Source organism: Ursus arctos, unplaced genomic scaffold (assembly GCF_023065955.2).
Source record: "Ursus arctos isolate Adak ecotype North America unplaced genomic scaffold, UrsArc2.0 scaffold_36, whole genome shotgun sequence".
Lineage (NCBI taxonomy): Eukaryota > Metazoa > Chordata > Mammalia > Carnivora > Ursidae > Ursus > Ursus arctos.
This window is the reverse complement of record NW_026623050.1, coordinates 9,777,695-9,792,812: the sequence shown is the minus strand read 5'-3', so window position 1 is coordinate 9,792,812 and position 15,118 is coordinate 9,777,695. Positions and strand designations below refer to the sequence as shown.

General features: G+C 37.0%; 1 protein-coding gene across 2 annotated transcripts in view; it reads left to right on the top strand.

Annotated features, from left to right (window-relative positions):
- Nucleotides 1–15,118, top strand: part of FRMD5 (FERM domain containing 5) — a 299,112-nt gene that overhangs the window by 20,048 nt on the left and 263,946 nt on the right. The window lies entirely within an intron of this gene.

The window sequence follows — 15,118 nt, the reverse complement described above, 5'->3', positions numbered from 1 at the left end:
CTCCTGGCAAGGGCATGTTGGAGGGCGTGGGTCTGTAGGAGAATGCAGAGGCTGGGTGCTTGGCACCAGGAAGGTCCAAGCTGGTCCACTGTGGGAGGGGACCTGCAGCCACCAGGGAAAACTCCTGCCCAGGCCAGGATGGACGGGGTGGGGTATACTTCTAGTAAGCTAGGTGGGGAATGTTCCAGCTGCACTGGTTCCTGCAAGTATCCACGTATCTAGGCTGGGGGGCCAGGGAGGGAAACCGTGCCCACTAGCTCTTTTGTTCTTGGAGAAGTCTCCCAAAGATTCCTGCCCCTCCAACACACACTCTGATATTAGTATATAAATATCCTTACCATATACCCCAGGTGTTTTTCAAATTACTGCTTCTATGCTGTGTCTCAGCAGGGCTCTTTGTTGTGTGGTCTTTGTAAGGATGGGGACTCCAAATTTATATTTTTATGTGTTGATATCCAGTTGTCCAGTACCATTGGTTGGAAGACTACTCTTTCCCTATCAAATTGTCCTCATCCCTTTTGTTGAAGATCAGTTGACCATAAATGTATGGGTATATTTCTGGAGTCTTTATTCTATTCCATTGATGTATTCCATTGATGTGTGTATCTCAATGCCAGTATCACTCTGTCTGGATTACTTTAGCTTTGTAGTAAGTTTTGAAATCAGCAAGTATGAATCTACCAACTTTGTTCTATTTCAAGATAATTTTTGCTGGTCTTAGTCTATTGCATTTCTATATGAATTTTAGAATCAGCTTGTTAATTTTTATTAAAAAACCAGGTTGAATTTTGATAGGAATTGTATTGAACCTGTAGACCAACTTGGGGAAGGTTGCCATACCCTTAATGATAAAATTCTTCTGATTCACGAACAGAGGATGACTTTCCATTTATATAGATATTTAATTTTCTAAGTGATATTTTATGATTTTCAGTGTTAGCATAATGCTTTCCAGATTCATTCAGGTTAGTGTACCTATCAGCATTTTGTTCCTTTTCATTGCTGAGTAGTATTCCATTTATGGACATATCATAATCTGTTTATCCATAAACCTGTTGATGGAAATTTGAGTTATTTCCATTTTTTGGCAGTTAGAAGTAAATCTGCAAAAGATATTTGCATATAAGTTTTTATATAAACATAGGTTTTTGTTTCGCTTGGGGAAAAACCTGGAAATGGAGCTGCTACTTTATATAAGTGTTTGACCTTTTAAGAAACTACCAAACTGTTTTTCCAAAGTGGCAGTACTGTTTTGCCTTCCCAATGGCGATATATGAGAGTTACAGTTGCTTCACATCTTCACCAACACTGGGGATTAGTAGTTATTTTTTTAAAGCAATGCTGTGTAGATGTGTAGTTATATTTCACTGAAATTTTAATTTGCATTTCTCTAATAACAATGTGGAGCATAAAATTAATGTAATTCTAGATTTTTGGAGTTAGAAGAGACATGAAAGAACTCATTCCTGGTTTTTATATTGTGTTCCTCCTACCTATTTCATAGGCTGTCTGAGACTGAGGGAGTTGGGGGACTGAGGAGCCTACTGAGTGGGTAGGGATCTGAGCTCCCTGCCCAGAAGGGCTCTAGTTTTACCCATCTTTTTTTTTTTTTTTTTAAAGATTATTTATTTATTTATTTGACAGAGATAGACAGCCAGCGAGAGAGGGAACACAGCAGGGGGAGTGGGAGAGGAAGAAGCAGACTCCCAGCGGAGGAGCCTGATGTGGGACTTGATCCGGGAACGCCGGGATCATGCCCTGAGCCGAAGGCAGATGCCTAACGACTGCGCTACTCAGGCGCCCCACTTACGCATCTTTTTGTATTGAATCCATGTAACATATTATTAGAAAAGGATACCTCTGCTAAGAAAACGTTTGAAAGCTACTGAGCTCACTCTTCTTTTTAGTGGACAGACCTGAGTCCTGGACAGGTAAATTGATGTACTTAAGGTCATATAGTTAGTCTGGAGTAGCTGATACTCCAGTGTTCTTTTTTTCTGTATTGTATTATCTTGTCATAATGCTAAAATGGTAGTATTTATGGGCTCATGGAAGAATTATGATCACAAGATTTGTTAAACTCCTAAATTTCTTTAAAAAAAAGTTTCTTTTTATACCGAAAAATAGCACATGGAAACTAAATTGTCTTTTGTGAGGTATCTGTACTAAGAAGGTGTTATTTTTTCTAAAGAAACCAGTTTCTAGTACAAAACCTTTTAAAATTACTGTGTGCTTGGGTTTCTTAGTAGTGTAAAAAATGTGGCACAACTGTCAGAGGTTATAAATGACAATACATTATGGAAATAGGTGAGGAAACAAGCAGGGATTTGCCATGGGGAAACATTATGTTTTGTTATCAGTTTTGACAAACACCAGCAATGGCTCATCAATGTTGAAAGGGTAAAACAGAATTCATTAGGCACAATCTTAATGGTTAGAATAAGTTACATTTTGTAAGAAGTATTCAGTTCTGAAATCCTTCCTTTATTGAAGTTTTTCTAGAAATTACTAGAGTGTGAAAGCGGTTCTATATTGGCAATTCTGAGACTGGCTATAGGACTGATGAGTAAGCAGTGCATGGTTAGATTGAGCAGAATTTTATTAGAATGCTTTTGGTGGATTTGAATACAACTTTTATTTAATAATGGTATGGTGGAAAAAGTGTCATATTTGGACTCAGAAAACTTTAAGTCAATCTTGAATCTGCTTCATACTATCTATGTGACCTTGAATGAGTCACTTAACTTCTATGGCTTTTTCATTTTTTTAAAACAATCAATTGGAAAAAGATAGTGATATCCGCTCAGCCTACCTCCCAGAGTTGTATGAGGAGCAGAAAAAATGAGAAAATATATGTTAAAGCACCTTGTAAATTTTATTTTATTTTTAATTTAAATTTTTATTTATTTTTTAAGTAATCTCTGTGCTCAACGTGGAGCTCAAACTGACACCCCTGAGATCCAGAGTCACATTTACCTACTGAAGCCACCAAAGCCAGGTGCCATGCACTTTGTATATTTTAAAGTGTTATTCAGCTATAGTGTTTATTAATAAAAACCTTTGGAATTGTGATATACAGGGTTTTTAAAAGTTTTTTCTTTATATTTGGTCACAACTTACTTGCGTTCATTTGGCCTCTATCCCATGTCTCTAGTTTTAGGGAGAAGTTTTGCTCTGTCCTTCGTCCTCCTCTCTTTCTTTAAAATAGATGACCCTTTTTCACTTGCATCCATTAGAAGAGATGCCTGTGTTAGTTTCCTCTTAAGGGAAAGATGAGTTGGTTTTTATTTCGTACAGAAATTTAGCTTGACAAACCTGGCTAGAATATTAAACTTATAAGCTGCATGTAGGTTTTCTTACTTGGCATTGCATTTCTCTTCCTCGTAGTTGAGTTTCCTGCATTTCTGTATTTTCTCTGTCCTCTGCTTCCGTTAGGTAGGTTTGATACCTAATATGCTTTTACCTTGGTCAATCCCATTTTTGGTTTAAGAGTTCATGATACCCTATCAAGATAGGCTTTGTGGACACAAATGGTCAAGTCATATACTTCAACTCCCCCGGTACTGACAGAAGAGATTTCACTTGCTGATCTGACTCCTGTGCCGGAGATGAAGTTAAGGATCTTTGTCAGTTTTTAGAAACTGTAGATAAGGGAAACAAGTATTTCTTCTCTGTGGGTAAAACGGAAGAATCTTCCCTTTCTGATACCTAAAGCTGATGAGGTTGTCGATTTTAGTGTTATTTCCTTTTCCTTTCTGTTTTGGAGAGGGAACAATTTTTACCTGAGGGTTTTCAAAGACCTATCCAGTGGTCACTGTCTGTCTTATCAACTTCTTTTTATTCAAGTTAATTGAAAAAAATAAATATTTTAAATATTACTGAGATGAGGGGGTATTTTGGGGAAGTCATATCTAGCATAAAGTACGGTTTAATGCTTAGGAGATCTATTTATGCTTCTTTGTTAGACTTCATTTGGAGTCATGTTTTTAAAATAACATCTCATTTTTAAAAATCAGAAGCTAGTTTTTTTTTTTTTAAGTCAGCTCTACACCCAATGTGGGGCTTAAACTCACCACCCCAAGATCGAGAGTCACATGCTCAACCGACGGAGCCAGCCAAGTGCCCCTAGAGGCTAGTTTTTAAAAAGCCACTGAATTTAGTTCTGAATTAAAGCAAAGGAAATAGAAATACCAGTGTGTTTGTAATTTATTTAGAATGACTGCGGGTTATGTTATACTTTTTATTTTAGAAACATGTTTGAGTAGTTAAATACAAATGATTTATAGGGCTACTGTGTTAAAAGCTAGCAGATGGTTACTTAAGGCTACTGTCTTCAGTAATGACATTCTAGTAGGGTCATTTTCTTCACAGCAATTTTTTATTGGATGAGTGGGAAGACAGAGCCTGGAATGCGGTAGACGAAGGTGCCTGTGCCGGTTGAGTTACTCATCGGGAATTCAAAGGTCGGCGTATACTTTAATCATTTTCTAGGAGAAAATCATATCTTGGCCTAGAAAAATATGATTTCTAAAAATACTACAGTGTTAACATTCTCACTGTGCATTATTTTATGCTCCATAGTATTAATATATTAAGAACAAAAATAGGGGCGCCTGGGTGGCTCAGTCAGTGAAGCATCTGCCTTCGGCTCAGTCATGATCTCAGGGTCCTGGGATCGAGCCCCACTTCGGGCTCCCTGCTCCACAGGGAGTCTGCTTCTCCCTCTCCCTCTGCCCGTCCCATCCCTGCTGATGCTCTCTCTCTCTCTGTCTCTAATAAATAAATAAAATCTTTAAAACCAAAAATGTTGGGTTCCTACATATAGCCTTGCAGTTATAACTAAAACTTAGTGTTCAATAGACCAGAGATATCCATAATCAGTAAAATTGGGCAGTTCGAACAGCTTGATCAATGATTTGGCTGGAAACAGAATGACTTCTCTAAAATATCACTTATCAGACTTAATTATGGTGGGCATTAGAGAATGGCTTTCATATTTTTCATTAAATATGTACATTAAATCATATTCTACAATTGGCACCATTTTGTGATAACTTAGTGTATTTTGTATTTTGATGTTTTACACAAAAATGCACTAACATACTTTAAGAAGACCACGTTCTTCTGCTTAGTATTTTTGGGCATCATTGTGGGCTCTTAAAAATGTTTGCTTATAGGGATATGTCTTGTCACCAAGCTGTGAGTACTGTAGATTTTAATGGTCGTGTATGTGTGTGTTTAAACATATCATGCATAGACATTAGCAACTAGAATAGTATTATAGGTATATCTTGAGTCGCAGAGTAGATGGCTTTCAAAAAAATTGATTATAAATAGAAGTATTTTTAAATCAGCTATTTACAAAAATCTATAGCAAATCCTGTTAAATGAAAAAAATTATATATTAAAGTAATACATAATTTAACCTAGAGTTTTCATGTTATTGGTCTTGTAGTATAAGCAGCTGAGCAAGGTCACCCTTTCTGGAGTAGCAGACAAAGCCCCATCAGAGGTGGCCATCAGGAGTTAGAGACTATGGAACATAAGAACTAGGATGATCGGTAGGGGAAGAAAGGGATAAAGAAAGGGGGGGTAATCAGAAGGGGGAATGAAACATGAGAGACTATGGACTCTGAGAAACAAACTGAGGGCCTCAGAGGGAAGGTGGGGGGAATGGGATAGGCCGGTGATGGGTAGTAAGGAGGGCATGTATTGCATGGTGCACTGGGTGTTATACACAACTAATGAATCATCGAGCCTTACATCGGAAACCGGGGATGTACTGTACGGTGACTAACATAATATAATTAAAAAATCATTAAAAAAGAAAAAAGAAAAGGAGTTAGAGATAAAGCCTGCATTGTTTGGAAGAGGCCCTGGGCCTAGAAATGCTATTGGGGGCCAAAAACCAAGAAGTGGTGAAGCGTACAGATATTCAGTTTTAGAAAGGGAAAAATCTTGGGAAAATGGAGATTTCTTTCCATGTTCAAAGAGATATCTGAAAACATTTAAAAAATACTTTTAAATGAACAGTCAGGTAGTTTTCAAAAAAGATGGGAGGAGTAAGTTCTGAGAACTCAATATTTGAGAAGAAAACCTTGAAATAATATTTAAAAATCAGGAGGAATAGTTCATATGCGAGTACTGTCTTCTTTCTAAGAATAAAAGGGTGTGCAGCTGCTCTATCCAAGTCAACATGCAAAAGGCTGAATATTACATTCTACCTCTGCATGTGTTTCAGTATTTTTTTTTTCTATAACAGGAAAAGGAGTTTTAGTTGTACTGCAGCTAAATAGGGAGATACCTATAGTTACCACATTTAAAAAAAAAGTATAGTCAGAAATTATATAAATATAACCACCACATTTGCTTTAAAAATTCCCCATTTTGTCATTGGGTCGTACTGGAGCTCGTCTGTTTGATGAGTGCTGTTGAAGCCAGGGATCCCAGGAACGTGCTATTGCCCAGTAAGCTCCTGTAAACCCCAGCCCAGCAGGTCCTGGTGTGGCTTCCCATTCCACCTACACTTCCTGGGAAGAGATGTGTGTTTGAATATTTTCAGGAAAACTCCGTACTCCGCAGCTCTCTGCCAGCCCTTCTCTCTCCTGTCGACTCTGTTTTCTTAGGAACTTCTCTCAACTTCCCCCTTCTTCCTGGTGATCTTAGGTTGCAGAGATTAAAAAAAAGGGTTTTTTTCCCCTCCTGAAAGTATTTTTTTGGGGATTCTAATTCTTTTTTTTTTTAATGTTTTTTTATTACATTATGTGGGGGATTCTAATTCTAAAGGAATTGTTTGGTTAAAGGTAACCTCCACGTTAAGGTCTGGAGGAATGGAGGAGAATCTAGGGGACTGTTTGAGATTTTCCTTGTGGAAGACAAAGGATGTAGACTTCCTGAAGGATTACACGCACGGTGAGAATAAAAGATAATTTAAGCTTTCCGGAAGCCAGGAATAAATGGAGATGAAGAGCGTAAGTCCAAGTGTAATACAGGAGCCAGAAATAAGCATTTCATTAAGTGCTGAAGTTTTATACTTTCGGTTCTATTGAATAAAATTGAAGTTGTCTTACTCAAGTCTCATTCATTCTCCATGTGAGCTCTCTGTGGCCGGTGATGGCACATGAGCACAGGAAAGATCAAACAGAGCAATTTGAAGTAGTAAGCAATCGGGAGGGGTAGCCTGGGTGATTCTGCAATATCGATCAGGGATCAACAGGGAGAGAAGAACCCTTTGAAGTGAAGGAAGGCTGTAGCAGAAGGGCCTAAGATCAGCACCTAGGAGACAATCAGAAGAGAAAGGATGGGTGGAGGTGGAGTAAATGTAAAATCTGAACTATCAAAAATGAAGCATCAGAGGGAAATTAGTTAACTCCAATTCTTTGCATTGTTCCAGCCTCCAAGTAAAATTGCACCTACAATTTTAAGTCTTAACTGACAAATACATTTAAATGGATTCCTGGATTTTGATGGGGCAATGAAGATGTAGTTTATGTTTACTTTCAGATAGTGAAGCTGTTAAAAAATTTTTTTTGTGCACCAAATAACTGTTCTTGTCATTACTATTATAGTTTCAGTTGTGTTTGCCACCAAAAATAAAATTGGCTCTGACACAAAAGAATCAAAGACAAGAATTCTAAAATTCATTTTAATTTGGCAGTGAGCATGTCTATATGCATGATTCTCCCACTAATGCTTGTGGGAACTTAATCAAATGGGTGATCTTCTATATGTGAAAGAATTTTAAATTCAGAAGGATCCTAATACATAGTCTAGTCTGACTTTAAAATTTTAGAGATTAAGAAAATTGGTATTGATTGCATTACAAAATTAATTTCCTTTTAATTGGGAAATCACTCAGAAAGCATAAGACTTATTTTAAGCAGCTGTATGCAATTTGTCATGGTCTATTTTTTTTTTTAAGATTTTATTTATTTATTTATTAGAGAGAGAGAGAGATCACAAGTAGGCAGAGCGGCAGGCAGAGGGAGAGGGAGAAGCAGACTCCCTGCTGAGCAAGGAGCCCAATGCGGGGCTCAATCTCAGGACCCTGAGATCATGACCTGAGCCAAAGGCAGCCTCTTAACTGACTGAACCTCCCAGGCGCCCCAGTCATGGCTTATTCTGTTCAGTGTTTTCATTATCTTGATATAAGAGGTGCTTTCTAAATGCAGATAATTTGATTTACTCTAACAGTTGTCTTAACAGTTAAATAAATTATTCTCCCTTTTCAGTGAAGGATTGCTTATCTATTTATTGATTGGTAATAGAGTTTCTAGATGCTTTACTTGATTAGAAGGTTGTACTGTTAATTGATACATTAGCCTCAGTAGATCTTAGACTAGAGGATAAATAGAATCAATGTTCTGCTTTGTTGAACATAGACTTTCCCTCGGTGGCTCTACGACAAATTTGAAGTTAAATTGTATTAATGAAATGCCTCATCAAAGTGCTTTGAATGCCTCAGAAAGAGGGGCCTTGGAATGGACGTCATTCAGTCACCCAAAAAATACTTATTGGGTATCTCTTATGTGGTAGGCACTAGGCCAAGCACAGGGGATGAAGAAGAAAGTCAAGGCCCCCAGGACCCAGGTGCTAGGGAGGAGAGAGCATTGTTGCTGCACTCTCCTTCCTGGACCATGGTCAGCAATGTAGGTACTCTTCGCTCTACTGAGTGTTTTTCTTAATCCAGGGCTCTAAGCCAATACCAGTTGCTTGGTGGTGGAACCTATGGGCCCTTTTGTCTACTATTATTATTATATTGATAAAGACAGATTCCTTAGAAAAAATTTACTAATGAATTAGTTGGATTGAAAGATGCTGGGAGGTACTAAATCTTTCGCCTTTTGTTTTAGTTGGAATGATTCATTGACTTTCAGAAATATTGACTGAATTTAGATAAAAAACTCAGTAGATGATTTCTCACTTTGGATAAACCTTAATTTCTAAATAACCAGTAAGAAGAGTCACTAGAAGAAAGTAGAAGTATTTATTTAATCTTTGCATGGGGAGAACTTTCTAAGCATAAAGATGATGGAAGAAACCACAAAGGAAAAGATGAAAAGATTTATCTATCACATGAAAATTAAAAATTCATGTCAAAACATCAAAAACAAAGGCTGGAAGGCAAGCAAAAATTCGGGAGAAAAATCTGCAGCTAATATGGCAAAATATTAATATCCTTAGTAATAATAATAAAAACTCCTTATATAAACACTAAAAAAGAACCTAGTTGCTCAATGCGAAAAATGCCCCCACAAGAACAATAAAATTAGGAGTGACAGTTTGCTGATAAACATGTGAAAAATGTTTACTTCACCTTCCTTAGTATGCAAGAAACTGTAAGTTAAAAGGAGATGCCAGGTTATATGATTTTAGGTTAGCGAAAACAAAAAATAATTCTCAATAATTACAGTAAGAATACAAGTGCAAGTTTAAATTGGTATTTTCTTTCTGAAAAGATTGGCAAGTTCACTCCTAGGACCCTCTCCTAAGGAAATGATGAAAAATAAAGAAATAATTTTTATACCAGGTGTTTATTAGAACATTATTTATAATATTGAAAAAAACCACATATATAGAAGAATGGTTACATAAATGGTGTGTACAGTATGTTTGTGTTCCCACCAGAGGGTCTAGGGGAGAGTCCCTTCCCTGCCTCCTGCAGCTTCTCATTGGCTTGTGGCCTCATCACTGCAATCTCAGTCACATTGCCTTCTCCTCTTCTGCCCTCTTCTGCATGTAACCTTCCTCTGCCTCTCTCTCTTTTTTTTTTTTAAGATTTATTTTGAGAGAATGTATGTGCAAATGTGGTGGGGGAGGGGCAAATGGAGGGAGGGAGAGAGAGTCTTAAGCAGACTCCACACTGACCGTGGAGCCCCATTCTGGTGATGTCACGACCCTGAGATCATGACCTGAGCAGAATACAAGACTTGGTCACTCAACCCACTTGCACCGGCTGGGTGCCTCTCCTCTGTTTTGTAAGGATACCTCTGATTGCATTTAGGACCCACTTGGATAATTTGGAATACTCTCCTGAATTTAATTTATCTTAATCACATATGCAAAGAGCTTTTTCTATAAAAGGTGACATTTACAGTCCCAGGGATTAGACCTGATGTCTTTGGGGGTGCTTATTCAGTCTGTTACTGAGGTAATACATCAAATTCTTCATGGTGATTTTCTTTGGGTATTATGATTATGCAGAATTTTAATTTTACTCCTTATACTTATATCCTTCTGTCTTCCAGGAAGACTCAGAGAAATGGTATTATTAACTCCATGAGCTGCTTTTAAACTGTATTAGGTATGATTTAAACCTCTTCGAATTTCTTGATTATCAGGTCCTCTGCCTAGATGTTCAGAAGGGATTTAAAAAATGTTAAAAGTATGGGTTTTTCTTCCCTCCAGTTTTATGATGGTTATTTGATTTAGAGGCTGTACCCTACCAGGACAGTTAAACAGAACTCCTTCATTATTTTTCTTCCCATTGATTGTTTTAAAAAGATTTTTAACCAATAAACCATATTTAGTAATAATTAGTTTTCCTATTTTAGTTAATAAAGGACATATATAAATTTCAATGAGAAATTCTGATCATTATGAAATAATTGAATACAAAGAAATCTTAGACTCAGTGTAGAATTTCCATTGGACTCTTTGAAATATTGAAAATACTTCATAGATTATCACCATTATTCCCTTTAATGGATGTTTTTAATTCCTAAATGTCCTGAGAACTCTAGTTTGAAAATACTCTAAGAATTTACTTCTTGAAATATTTTTTAAAAAGATGCTTTATTTCAAGTTATTTTTCTCTCTTTTTTTTAGGATGACTGTATTTTACAAAATTAATCATTGAATCTAAAAATTAAACTTGTAAGTTTGTCATCTTCAATAAAATCATTTCTGCTTTTGCCAGGGTCCTTTAACTTTTAGACAGCATTCAGAATTTGTTTTTGTTTTAGTAACTACCTCAATTTACCTTTCGTCTTCAACTTAACCCTGTATCTTGCTAAAACTGGCTTTTAACTTGAGAAAGAAGTAAATATTTCATTTCATTCTGATGGACAGATAGCGATGTGGTAAAGTATTAAGATTTAAAGACAGGAAAGCTCAGCTATGCATACAGACAGGATCTCACCCATTTACTTCTCAGATATGTTAGTTCTTGATGGTGTCTTTACTCATTTCCAGCATCACTCTGGATCTTGGGTACCTCAGCTTGCTGCACGGTTGAAATTTTGTTCTTATCCAGCTCAAGATTTCTGTCTCTAATATTGCTACTGTTGGCTACTACTATCAGTCCCTGTTATACTTTACTCCTTTGAATTCCCCACATCATTTCTTAAAGAAACAAAGCAAACGAGGGGGAACTTGAATATAAGGTTTGAGATTATATAGAAAATGGCTAGCTTATGGGACAGGGAGGTGAATTTCAATTCTTTAGGTTATTTTGTTTGTTAAAGGTCTGGGTGGCCTTCAATAAATCACGGTGACGCTTTCCCATATACATGTTTTATTTTATAGTAGAACTGTAACATAGCAGGAAAAATTTTTTCCTCAAAGAATATATGTTGATGTGACCAAGTTCATGGTTTCATATTTGAGGTTTATCATATGTTGCCGTATCTAGCTTCCTTCTGTCTTATACATATTGGATAATATCTCCTTAATGTATCCTAAATGTAGTGATACTATTTATAAGTGAACTGAATTGACTTTCCTTAGTCTGGGTATAAATATGTACCCTGATTGCCTGGGAATTTTAATATTTTTAACTTTTAATTACAGTTAATTATCACTGTCTTTGACTGGAATCCGTGTACTTGGGAAATATGCTTGTAAAGTGACCACAAAATAATAGAGTTAAGCAAATCTGTAATTTTGAAAATCTCAAAAAGCCCTACAAGAGACACTGGAATCTAAGATGTGGCAAGGATGCTTTTTTTTTTTTTTTTTTCAGTATGACCGATAAGATCCTGTGGTAATACAGAGGTCAGCCTTTATGCCCAAACTCTATCAGTGGATTTGTGGCTAGAATTCTGTTTTACATAGAAGTGTTAGGATTTTTTTCTGAACCAATATTTCTTCTACATTTTCAAATATGTGTTGGTTATACCCCTTTTAATACTCAGAAGCTGAATGGCCTGAGTATAACAGCCTTTAGCCATATTGTTTATAAAGCTTGAGAGTCATGAAAATAGGTTTAGAGAACCATTTTTCTCCTGTAGGCTGAATTACCACAGGCTGAAAACTGGCAACAGCTTTGGAATTGCTATTGAGTTAGGAAATTAGTTGATTTAATAGAGAAGGTGTCACTGAAGTGGCATTCTGCTTCTTATTGCATTCTACCACAATGTTATTGCTACACAAACAAGAAGCAAAAATATATGTATGTATTTCTTGAATTTTTTTCCCAGAAGAATTTTTCTTCTGATTTTTCTTGTGTCATTGGGAAGGTTCAGTAATGTTGTCTTTATTTTTAACCCATGTGCCAAAAGAGGATCCTGAAAGAAAAATTAAATATATGTGTCTCAAGATATATCAGTTTTTGAAATAGAATAAAATGTTTTATGATAGAGAAAATACACTATTTCCTCTGTATTGTCCTAAGACTCCTACCGTTTTAGCTCCCAGAAAGTAGAGTGTAGCTATTTTGATAAATTCCTGTGTTTCAAATGGCTACTACTGTAGGAGACAACCCAAATATCCATCAATTGGTGAAAAGATAAACAAGTTGTGGTACATCCATAAAATGGAACAGCATTCAGCAATAAAAAGGAACAAACCATTGATATATACAATGACAAGAATGAATCTAAAATGCAGTATGCTAAGTGAAAGAAGCCAGATGCAAAAGGGTTACATACACTGTATTCTATTATATGACGTTTGGGAAAAGCAAAAATATAGGGACAGAAATCATATCAGTGGTTACCAGGAAATATAACGTGGAGATGGAATTAACTATAAAAAGATACAAGGCACCTTTTTTAGGTGATGGACTACAGAATGTGTCCATACACATTCTGTATCTTTTTAAAAAATATATATTTTATTTATTTATTTGAGAGAAAGTGTGAGAGAGCACAAGCAGGGGGAATGGCAGAGACAGAGGGAGAGAGAGACTCAGGCTCCCCGCTGAGAGGGAGCCCAATGTGGGACTCAGTCCCAGGACCCTGGGATCACGACCTGAGCTGAAGGCAGATGCTTAACTGACAGGGCCACCCAGGCACCCTGAAAACATTCTGTATCTTAATGTTACTTAAAAAGGGTGAATTTACTTTTTGTAAATTGTACTTCATTAAATCTGACCAAAAGTTATGTTATACTGAGTGGATCTTCATCAGATATTAATTTGCTGAAATTCAATTAATATGTGCTACCTGCTAGCTACTAGCTCATAGTATCACAGTTGTTAGTTGCAAGCAACAGAAACTGACTTTGGCTGACCTAAGTAGAAATTTATAGAAAGGACATTGATTGACTCAGAAAATTTATAGAAAGAATGCAGAGCAGGCTTGGAAAATGGACAATAACAACAGAGGCTGGGGAGTACCCAGAACCTAGAATTCCCCACATCATTTCTTAAAGAAACAAAGCAAACGAGGGGGAACTTGAGTATTAGGTTTGAGATTATATAGAACACTGTAGAGCCTGTTGGAAAGGGTACTGCTGCCTCTGCTTATGAACTCTGGATGCTACAGCTTGTCCCACTGTCGCCAAGGGTACTGGAAATCAATGTTACATTGCTGCCACTTGATATTGGTGCTGCAGCTGTCTTAGCTGCTTGCATCTGGCACCAGAATGTATTCTCCTTGGTCCCTCCTTCCTTACTGTCACAGCTTCGGAGTCAAGGTCTAGGATAGGAGTGTCTAATTGGCCAAACCCAAGTCATATTCTAGCTGCAAGGGAGGCTGGAAGACTAAGTGTCTGATATTTTCAGTTTCTACAGCATCTCCCACCAGGACTCCAATATAAGGCAGTACATACACTGGGCAGAAGAGTCCAATATATGTATGTATCTCTCCATTAAAATAAGAACAGTTTTAAAACTTACCTTGTGTAACCCTTTTCCTGTTGGTGAATAGGCCAGCATTCTGTCAGTTTTTATTCCTGTATGATGCTATTTATGAGTGTGTCACAGTCCAGCTTCATATATGATTTCTGATCTTTAGGTTGATTTTTTTAAAGACGTTATTATTATTTTTTTTCTTAGAGTAGTTTTAGGTTTACAGCAAAATTGAGAGGAAGATAGAGAGATTTCCCATATAGATGCATAGCTGCCTCCATTATTTAGGCTGATTTTAGTTTGAAGAGTGGTTCTGAATCTGTAGAGAATGACCAGTAACATCTACTTTGTGCATGGTAACGCAGTAGATGTTGTTAAATTCTTAAAAGTTAGGAAAAGTATGGTTTTTTTTTTGAACACATAAATGTGCTTAAAATACAGAAGAGTACACTAAAAGAATGTACCACGGTCAAGTGGGGGAATGTGATGCAGGTTTTTCACTGGGAAAAGTATAGTAGACTGTAATAGCAAAAAGTCAAATGAGGAAATCTTGGGCTTGACTTCTCCGGATCTTCTGAGACCATGATGTGCACCAGTAAGTAAGGATGTTCAGGGAAACCAAAGAAAATACCGCTATGTGGAAGGGAGTGAGGCTGCAGAAATAAAAGGCAGGGAGCATAGTGAGAAACGGGAAAGAGAGAAGCCTCTTGTCTTTAGTTTGTCTTTGTTCCATTTGTCTTGCTTTGCCAAGAGGTGGTGCAGAGGTTAAGGAGAAGCCCAAAATGGAGCAGAGATTTCAAAGACTTCCTCTTGCTAGTCGAAAGGCAGAAATAAAGAACATGGGGTTAAACTTGGATGATGTCTACCAACATTTAATTTGGCTCATGTGGAATGAAGGAGAAGCACTTGACGAGGCAACAGTCAGGGCCTCTGATCGGCCGCACACTCTCCCCTTTTAACCCTTGTTAAAAATCTTAGTACGGCAAAAAAAGGAAAGGGAGACAGATAGCAGAGCAGCTTTTTACCTTTGCCTGAGACCCAGCAGAAGTTGTTCACCAGACGTTCACTTTCTTCTCTTTCAGATCGGTTAGGAATGGACACTTGGGT